This window comes from Elephantulus edwardii, unplaced genomic scaffold, assembly GCF_000299155.1.
Source record: "Elephantulus edwardii isolate Elephantulus edwardi_28Jun2011 unplaced genomic scaffold, EleEdw1.0 scaffold00121, whole genome shotgun sequence".
Taxonomy (NCBI): domain Eukaryota; kingdom Metazoa; phylum Chordata; class Mammalia; order Macroscelidea; family Macroscelididae; genus Elephantulus; species Elephantulus edwardii.
Genome location: NW_006399871.1, coordinates 9048108 through 9059285, shown reverse-complemented (window position 1 = coordinate 9059285; position 11178 = coordinate 9048108).

Below are 11178 nucleotides of genomic sequence, written 5' to 3'. Positions count from 1 at the left end.
CAGTGTAGGAGGGGAAGGCCCTCTATGAGGTGGATTGATTCAGAGACTGGGGTAATCAGGATGGGTGTATCAGAGACAGTGCGATTGACACAGGACAGAGCAGAGTTTAGGGCTGTTGTACATAGGATCACTATGAGTTGCAAGTGACTGGATGGCACATAACAACAACAACTAGAGAACATAATAGGTTGTTAATCAAAAGAAAACGAAAAAACACATGACTTCTTTTTTAGTCAAGAATTGATCTCTTAGAGAGAATAGTGCAACAATGAATGAATGGAAACCCAAAATCTCTGTAAATGTTTATGAAAATTAATAAAATATAATTATAGAAAAAAAAGACTGCTTCCCAGAAGATAATTCACTTTTGCCTCTTAGAATAGTTTTAATCTATATATTATGAATATTCTTACACTGCTAATTTTTGACATCTTTTCTTGTTGCTAGTGTTTTGAATAATCTAGACTTTATTTAATGGTTTATCTGGTGGCATAGTCCATACATATTTGCCCTCCTCAAACGAAGGTGGCACCTCTCTGCTGGTTCGGATCCACAGTGGCTCACGGGGAGAATGATGGGCAATTTCCTCCCTTGTGATTTACAGCCTCAGAAAACCAGCTGGAGGGTCAGCCATGAGTCATCCCAGCAATGCATGAGACTTTATTTCATCAAGGAAGGAAGTCAAACATACCAAGCTAGGGTTCGGGGCGGGTGGTGGCCGCAGACCATTTGATTGCTGGCTAGGTCACTGGCTGTAACCTTCACTGCGGATCTCTTGCACAACAGTGCAGAAAGTTGCCGCAACACCACTAAACCCCACCTCTGTTCCCATCACTCCAAAAACTTCCACGAAGAGATTGGTCTTCAATAAGAATCAGAGTTTACACCATTATAACTATGTAAATAACGTTTATCATGGGAGCAAACACATTACATTTGTTTCTGGTTTCACTGTTTGTTTTTCCTGGAATTGACGGTTGCCTGGTTTGACTCCCTCACCCAGTTCTTATGTACCTCACTCTCACCATGGCCTCCCAGTCAGAACTGACTCATGGCTAACACTTCATTGGGTTTCTGAGGTTGTAAATCACGTGGGAGGAGGCTGCCCATCCATCTCTCATATTTTTACACACACACATACACACACACGGAGAAGGATAGGCAATCTCCTCCCAGGCCATTCACTACCTGTGAAAACCCACCAGAGGATCAGCTATGGGTTGATTCCAACTCTATGGTACACAACAACAAGAAAAACAAAAATAGATTTACTACACCTATATGTGTGTGTGTTACATATATTTAATACACATACATATTAAATACACACATATTAAATACACATATATATTAAATACACACACATATCTGGTGGCCTAGATAGCACGAGAATTGATACCTTTGAGCTGTGGTGCTGGAGAAGAGTGTTGAATATACCATGGACTGCTAAGAAAACAAACAGATTTATCCTGCAGAGGATGAAGCCAGGCTGCTCCTTGGAGGCAAGGATTCTGGGGTTTTGTCTGACATATTTTGGACATGTTGCAAAGAGGGACCAGTCCTTGGAGAAGGACGTCATGCTTGGGAGGGTGGAGGGACAACGCAGGAGGGGAAGACTCTCAATGAGATGGGTTGATTCAGTGACTGGGGTAATCGGGGTAGGTGTGTCAGAGATAGTGAGAATGTCATAGGATAGGGCAGAGTTTAGGGCTGTTGTACAGGGGTCTCTATGAGTCGCAGGTGACTCGACAGCACATAACAACAACAACAACAACAAGCTGCCATATGATTACTAGTTACTTCTTTTCAAATACTTCATCCCATCAGACAACCTCACAGGGCACAGCTCCCTTTTATTGTCTCTTCTCCTCTCTATTCCTTTTGGAATCGTCTTCTGGAATGACTCTTCTTCTCTAGTCTGGGTGTGTGGGCTGCCTCTCTGCATGTGCTACAAAAACTTTTAGCCAGAGACTTCTCTTTGTGTTCTCGTCTGTCAGAGACATTTCTCAGCTCCTACGTCTCAGTCTTCCTTAGCTGACAATCTTAGTTTTCTGGAGCACATTACTCAGTTGTTTCCTGTGAAATTGGTGCCTTGGCGAGACATGTCTTTATTTCTCTGTACTTGAACAAAAATTTGACTGGTAATAGAATTCTCAGATGCATATTAACATCTCTCAGAATTCTGGGATTGCAGTGTAGCTTCTTGTCTTTTTTTTTTTTACTCTTTTTTATTTATTTTTTATTTTTGTGTATGTGTACCATCAAATCAGATCTGACTGATACAGAAGGAGATTTCCCCTCCTTCTCCAGCACAGCATCTGGTGGATTCAAACCACACACCTCTGGGATTGCAGCTTCTCTCAGAATTCTGAGGGTGGTGCTCCTTTGGCATCTACAGTGTTTAACTGGTTTTCAGAGGCTCCTGGCTAATTCTGATCCTTGGTGCTTGCTTTTCCTCTAAGAGTTCAGGAGCTCTGGTTACCATGTGCTGTCCAGAAATGGCATGGTTTCACACGGAGGAGGGCACTCTTGGACTCACTGTGTTGAGTCACTGGGTGGTGCAAATGATTAACGTGCTTGGCTGCTAATCAAGGCTGGAGGATGAGTTTACCCAGGGGTTTCTTGGAAGAAAACCTGAGCACTGTACTGCGGGAAGATCTGCCACTGGAAACGCTGTGCAGCTCAGTTCCACGCAGACACACAAAGCTCATCGTAAGTCAGAACTGATTCAATGGCAATTGGTTTGGTTTTACCAAGACCTAATTGTGTGGAGCCTTGGTGGCCTTGTGGTAACGAGTTGTGCTGTCATCTCAAGGGCACGGGGTTTGGATCTACCAACTGCTTGACTAGAGAAAGATGGGTTCTCTCCTCTCGTGTGATTCAGCTGCCTCTGACAAACCGCTGGTCTGTCAGCTCTGAGTCAGTTCTGATTCGATGGTATTACAACCACAATTTGATCCTGCCAATCACTGAATGTGTCTTTCACTTCTGGGAAAGTTCCTTGAAGCATTCCCTAGACTGAACATGTCTTTCTTTTCTGGAAACCTTATCATTTGGGAGCTTATCATTTAAATTTAACCTTCAGATTTCTTACCCTTCCCCACCTCTTCTCTGTTTCTCCTGTCCCATTCTTATGATATGAACTCTTATTCTTATGATATGATCTATCTATCTATCTATCTATCTATCTATCTATCTATCTATCTATTTATCTATCTATCATCTATCAAGGAAATGGCTTATGCACTTGAAGAAGCTCACAGTTCCATGTCTGTAGATCAGACGTCCGCTAGAGGCTTCTCCTGAATCACACAGCTGTATGGACTATGAGACTGATAATGAGTCAGTATGACAGGTCATTGAGTTGAGTCCAAAGACCCAGAAATCAGGCGGCAATGAGCCAGATGCAAGACTCAGACTGAACAATATTTGGGCAATTTTCTTCTGCTGAGGTGTTATCTTTGATCTCCAGATTCCTTTTCATTTTTTTAATTTTTATTTTATTCTCTTTTGTGTGTGTACCATCAAATCTGATCTGACTGGTACAGGAGGAGATTCCCCCCCCCCCTTCTCCAGCAGACATCTGGTGGAATGGAACTGCGTATCTCTGGGATTGCAGTGCAGCTTCTTGCTAGATTCCTTTTCATATGTTGGTTTTGTTTGGCATATTTCTTCCTGTAAGGAGTTGAGACAGTTGGGATTGGTTCTGGCTACCTACAGTAAGAAAGGGCTTCTTGTTCTCACAAAGTCTGGGTTCTTACGTCTTCTCAGGGAATCAGTAAGCGCCCAGGCTCCTTCTCACTTCTCGCTCCACTCTCCTAGGCTTTTGTCCTAAGGCCACAAAGTGGCTGATCACCTCCAGGCATCAAATGCACCTTCTAGATATGAAGAAGTTTGAGGGAGGAAAGATTAAAAGGCAAAATGTGATGATGGCAGCTAAGTTTGACTTTTTTTTTTAACCTGGGAGCAAAGCCCAAAATCCAAAGCTTATAAGAGACAATCTGGGATCAAGCTTAGGAGGCCTAGTCTACAGTGTAAAAGACTGTCAAATATAGTTAGAAAAGCACAATCTGAAGAGAATAAAACTGAAGAATGGGACCTTCAAAAGATTACATCCCTGTGCACATTAAAAACTTTTTCCAACAGCGTGAAAAGAAAACCTACTGACTGGAAATAAATGTAGTAATACCATCTCAGACAAGAGTCTCATAACGACAGTTTACAGAATACTCCTGGGCCTCCGCAAGAAAAAGATTGATCACACAATTACAAAATGGGCAAAAGATGTGGAAAGAATTTTCACAGAGGAAGATATTTGAATGGCCAACAGACATATGAAGAAATGCTCCAATAAGAGAGATGCGAATCAAAACCACTATGAGATATTATCTCACCCCAGTAGCAGTGGCAAAATTTAACAGGACTGCAAGTAATAAATGTTGGAGAGGATGTGGCAAGATAGGAACTCTTTAAACACTGTTGATGGGATTGTAAAATGGTACAATCATTCTGGAAGACAGTTTGGCACTTCCTCAAAAAGCTGAGCATAGAAATTCCATATGAGCCAGCTATTCCATTGCTTGGAATATACCCCAAGAAAATGAGAACTCAGACACAAATGGGGATTTGTACACCAATGTTCATAGCAGTGCTATTCCCCATCACAAGAACATGGAAACAGCCCAGGTGTCCAACTACAATCGAATGGATTGAGAAATTATGGTATATTTACTCAATGGAATACTATGCAGCACACAGGAGCAAGGATTTTGTAAATTACTATCTAACTTGGGAAGGACTGAAGAGCATTATGCTGAGTGAACTAACTTAGTTTACCTCCCCCCCCCCCCATATCTTATTGTATCCCATCAAATTGGATCCGACTGGCACAGGAGAAGATTGCCCTTCCTTCTCCAGTGGAGCATCTGGTGGGTTCGAACTCTGTGTCTTCAGGATTGCTGTGCAGCTTCTTGCCACGAGGCCACCAGAGCTCCCTAGTTTGACTTTTTAAAAAGATTTTCCTATAAGAGCCACAGAGGGAAATGTGTTGACGTCTCTTTCAGTGAGAGACAGAAGATCAACTCTCACAGCAAGGAAATTTGGAGAGGTGAATATGGGTACATTGATTCCCAAACAGAATCATAAAAATAAATAAGGGGGGAAAGAAGAAAAAAAAAAAAGTAAGCAGATGTTGTGGATTCCAGCTCTTGGTGACACCTTATGTGTCCAAGTAGAACTACACCCCTCACTTGGTTAGTTTGTTAAGTTCTTCATGGCTTGATAACCACTGGGTCTTCAGCAGCTGGTTTTGGGACTAGCTCTCCAGATCTTTCTTCCACAGTACCTCATGTCACATGTGCCCGTTTTGATAAAACCTGCCAGGTGTCAGCATTTGCTGTCAGTTTTTAGTATCTCAAAGGATGTGTTTTGTTCACGTTGTTGTGTACTTGTCAAGTCAGAACCAATCTATTGTTGACCCTCTGGTGGGTTTTCAGAGGCAGCTTATTGCACAGGAGGAGACAGCCATCCTTCTCCCGCAGAGCAGCTGGTGGATTCAAACCTTGTCGTGCCTTCAGGATTGCCGCATGGCTATGCACTTTTTGTAAGAATTACTCTTTAATTTATTAGCAAACCCTTATAGCGCACAGGTAAGCACTTGGCTACTACTTGAAAAGCCAGCAGTTCAAATCCACCAACCACTCTGAGAGATGAGGCTGCTTCTGTACAAGTTTACAACTTTGGGAACTCAAGTGGGCAGTTCTACTCTGTTCTACAAGAAGCTCTGGTGGCCTAGTGGTAAGAAGTTGAACTGGCAACCCAGAGGTACATAGTTCGAAGCCACTAGCTGTTCTATGGGAGAGAGATGAGCAATGTCTTCCCATCTGATTACCTGCCTCTGAAAACCCGCTGGAGGGTCAGCTATGGTCGATTCGGACTCAACAACACACAACTACAGGAAGAACAGCTCCATCCTACAGAGCTGCCACAGTCCCATTAGCATGTGACTACAGTAACCACATTCTAGCATTTTCAATACTAAAGATACAAGATATCAAAGAAGTCCCTCCGGACCCCAAAATACCAGTATTCTGGTTCTCTAACTCTAGCTAAGGATGGCTAACCACAGAAGAAGTCAAATTCTGCCCCAGTTTACCAAAATTACTTCCTTCCTGTTAGAGGTTTTACCAGGGCACAAGACTCAGAGCCCCTCAAACCCAGACCAACTGACCATCCTTACGGTCTAACTGAGCCCCTCTTTTATTAGTTTCCCCATGAAGAATGACATTCTTACAGTATCAACAATGTTTAAATACGGTTCAGCCTAATGAAGACATTTGTATCATGGACTACCACAAAGAAGGAGAACTCTCCCAGCTCTTAGTACCTATTTATCTAGGCCACAGAGTCCTTACATGTATCTAAAATGACACTTGACTGAACTTGGGCTCTTGTCATGAAGTCGTTTTCAGGAGGTCATTACACTTTCATCTTCCCTGGACCAAGGGTGAACCAGTACCTTCTAACTTTGCTCTGGACTCATTTCTGTAGTCATTACTGATGCAATGAATGAGTGAATAATATCAATATGACAGCAGGCTGAGTAATGAGATCCAAGAGCAACACATTTTATCCTACTTACCTTCACAGTAACTTTTCAGTGTGAGGCTATTTATTTTCTCCAGCACTGATGCTTTACTCTTTTACTGGGGGGAGTACTCTAGCCTTCTGGGGAGGGTTGAGGAGAGAAAAGTTGGAGAGGAGGTCTCGCTGCCTAGGATACCAATTTCCACTCAACTCCTTCAGTTTCAGAGTCAGTCACCACCTTCCATCCTTCACTCTTTCTGAGGTCTTCTTCATTAAAAGTCTTCCCACCTCAATCTACCCAGTCCTCTTCCTGGGAGGGAGCAGTTGCATGACAGTGTGGGACGGAAGAGAATATGCATGAGGTATAGATTTCTTTAATAAGCTCCTTCTCAGTCCCACCTCCCAGTGTCTGCCCTATTCTTTTTGTTCCCAGATGCTGTTGAGTTCTAAGTCCCTTTAAGGTTTTACGGGATGAATCAAATCTGTTTTCTTCACTATTTTTTTCCATTCTAAATACCTGTCAACTTGTCTTCTCTATTGTTGTTTCCTGTCATGTTGTTTTTTCTATATGGATGGTTTTTCTTTTTGAATGTTGTTGCTGTTAGGTGCTGTCAAATCGAGTACGACTCAAAGCAACCCTATGAACAAAAGATCTGAACCCTGTTCTATCCTGTGCCATCCTCTTACTGTATAGCAGCTCGCCTGAAAGAAGTCAGCGAAAGATAGATAGAGTTTAAAGTTATATCTTTATTCAAGCGAAGCTCCCGGGCGAATCCTCTGTCCTGAAGGGGCAGAGCAGAGAATTCGCAGCTTCGGGGGGTTGGGATGGGGTTTTTAGAATGAGGTCTTTGGAAAGAAGGGAGTTGCATTCCACTTTTTAGTTTACAGCCCGTGGTTGGCTCCGGGTGGTTGGCAAGGTCGTTAGTCCACCTTATCAGCATCACGGGAGGCCATCCAGCCTGGAGTTGGCATTCTTGTTCCTCCTTCTGGCCTCCTTGCCCGGGCCTAACACTTACCTCCTACAGCAGTTACCGTATCAGTCCACCTGGTTGAAGGTTTTCCTCTCCTCACTGACCCTCCACCCTTCCCAACATCATGCCCTTCTCTAAGAAACAGCCCCTCCTAGCACCATGCCCAAAGGATGTGAGGCGAAGCCTCATCATTCTTGCCTCCAAAGAGCACTCTGGCTACATCCTCTCCAGGACATATCTGTTTGTTTTCTTGGCCGTTCATGAGACGTTCAGAGCTCTTCTCCAACACCACAGCTCAAAGGCGCCAATTCTCTTTCTGTCATCCTTATTCATTGTCCAGCTTCCTTGTGAATAGTCTTTCAAAATTTATGTAAGTAGGGTCACAGAAGAAAAGGTAACTACACGGTCAATACTGTGTATTACAGAAGCACCGGCGGGTTAGAGGTAGAAGTGTCACCTTCCATGAAGGCGGCCAGAGTCAATATGCGTCCAATCAATCTCACGCACAGCCACCATCCACCCATCAGCGGAGGCTTGCAAGTTGCTGTGATGCCAAACAGGGTGCAGCAATGATTCTAGAAGACAGACTAGAAATAAAGACCTAGCGATCTACTTTGGAAAAATCAACCAATGAAAATGCTGTGAATCCCAATTGTGACCCACCCTCCATCTTGGAACTGGCAAGACTTTCCTTTGCGTATGAGGTTGCCATGAATTGGGAATGACGTAGTGGCAGAGAACAAACTTCTCCGCATCCCAGCAACACGCAAACTACGACTGACACATGAAAGGTATTGATGGGGAATCGACACTCGGTCTCTGGTGTAAAAAGTGGAAATTCTACCACTGAATCACCAAAGTCTCATTTGCACAATTTAAAGTCCAGACAATAGCTTCTGAAATGTCAGCAGAAAAAAATGACAATAGGAAAGAAAGAAAGAAAGAAAGAAAGAAAGAAAGAAAGAAAGAAAGAAAGAAAGAAAGAAAGAAAGAAAGTTAAGAGGCATACGTTGGGTCTGATTATTGAAGGCTTAATGGTATTTTGTATCCACATGCAATTATTATCAGTAGAATCATCATTTTTCTAACCCAAATCTGCTGCCAAATCACTCTACAAGAAATAACGGTTAAGGTCAAACAGAAGAATAATGACATCCAGATTGTTCCTGGGTATTGGCGTAGATTTTAAATACTTGATAGCAGAATTGTTTAAGAGTGCTGATACCAGATACCTGATGCCAGAATTGTTCAAGAGTGCTCAAATAAATCTGTAAAAGAGGGGCAAGCATTTGCATGTACAGAAGACCATAAACCAAGGCATGATACATGCTAGTCAACAACATTGTTGTTATGTGCTGTCAAGTCACCTGCATCCCATAACAACCCTATGTACAGCAGCTCTGAAGCTCGCCCTGTCCTGAGCCAATCTCATTAATTCCAACACACCAACCCCCATTTCTCCAATCATTGTATCAATCCATCTCATCTGGGGTATTTCCTTCCTGTACTGTCCCTCCACCCTTCGGAACATGATGTCCTTTTCCAAGGACCAGTCTCTGCTGGCCACATGCCCAAAGTATGTGAGACCGATCTTCAAAATTCTAGCCCCCAAGAAGAAATTTGGTTTGACCCTCTCCATAATAACATCTATATCGCTCAGGTTCTGTGATCTTGATGAGAAAACACACTTAGTCAGGAAACAAGGGGCATGTGCTCTACCACATAGCTGCCTCACTGAACTATCGTTACTACTTCTTCACCTTCTTTTGTGATTCACGAAGTTGAGTAGAAAGAATGTTGGAGACTCTGACACGAGTACAAGCTGGGAGGTCTGGCCCGGCTTGTTCATAAATGCTATGAACTGGAGTGGTGGCCGAGACAAGGAGGAGCAGGAGTGGGCGTGTGCACTATCTCTTCGTAGTCCTGACAGCCTGTCAGAATCACCTGGAGAGATGTGGATACACCAGTGCCCAGGTCTCCCTCCAGGAAGATCTGGAGCATCAACATTATTTCCTTCTCCCCAGTTTACGCAATGTGGGGAGAACCACTGGTTTACAAATCATCATTATAAACGGCTAGATTATAACTTCGAGGTGGATATGCAACTCGCCTCAGAGGATGGAGGATGAGATAGTAAAGCAACACCAAACGCTGGACATTATTTGGCCAATAATGTGGAGGGCAACTTGGAGAGATGACGTTGGGAGGTTCCGAAATGCCTTCTGAGATTGAGGTTGGCGTAAACTGCAAATAAATATGTCTGTGTTGTTGTTGTGTACCATAGAGTGGGAAATGACCAATAGCTGACCCTCTGGCTGGTTTTCAGAGGCAGTTAATTACATGGGAGGTGATTACCCATCCTTTGCTTGTAGTGCAGCTGGTGGCCTTGAACCGGGTGCCCTTAGGGTTGCAGCACAGCTTCTTACCACTAGGCCACCAGAGCTCCCTTATATGTGTAGAAAGATAGATAGATAGATAGATAGATAGATAGATAGATAGATAGATAGATAGATAGATAATAACATAGGTAGATAGATAATTTATGTTTTATACAATCATTCATGTACATTTTGTTTTATAGAATTAATTTTTATCCCTCTGTCTCACCTCCTGTACATTCTTTAAATTCTCCAGATGTTTCTGCTATGATCTCCTCTCAAAAGTTTTCCCTCTTACTCCCAACCCACCTTTAGGCATCCACATTACAGAAAAATCTTATCACTGGTTGTTGTTATTGTTGTTCTTGTGTACTGTCATGTCAGAACCGACCCACAGCTGACGTTCTGGCGGGTTTTCAGAGGCGGTTAATTGCACAGGAGGTAGAGGGAACAAATCTGTGAGGTGCTTCCAGATAACAAAAGAAGAGGTGAAAAATAATTAGATGTTTGATAGATAGGAAAAGTTAAATCTAACAAAAAGACTACCACTGTCCTAGGGCAGATAACAGGGGCAAAACTCAAACTCATGACGTGATACGACTTTCTTGATCATTCATGGACACAGAATTGAAAATGCTTTCCATGTCGTGAGTCAATAAATTAAAAGGATGCACTCTAATAAGTATCAGTTGACATTTTGAGTTATCTTAATAATAATAATAATCTTTAAAGTCCATCAAGTGTCTATACAGTAATTGTTGTTGTTGTGTACCATCAAGTTGGAGCCAATCCATATCTGACCTTCCAGCAAGTTTTCAGAGCAGAAGATCACAGGAGATTTTCATCTTTCTCCCATGGAGCATCTGGTGGGTCCGAACTCTGTGCCTTTGGGATTTGGAGTACAGCTGCTTACTACTTACTGGGCCACCAGAGCTCCTCCCACTTCATTTCTAGTCTCACTTGCTATTTTCAGAAGCTCGTTCAGCCTCAATGTGTTAGCCCTAAGAACAATATATGCTTTATAACAATGCAGGTCTGAAAATTCTATTGCCTCTGCTTAAGGCTTCTTCCTCTTTCACCTCTCCACTCCTTCTCTCCTCTTAAAATTCACTCATCTTTCAAGACCTCACGCAGACACTGCATCCTTAGCAAGATCAATTCTCACTCCACTTCCTGGAATGAGTCTTGCTTGTCTTACCTCACGGCACTCATCTGGGATTAGAATTGTGGTCTGAGTTCCTGTT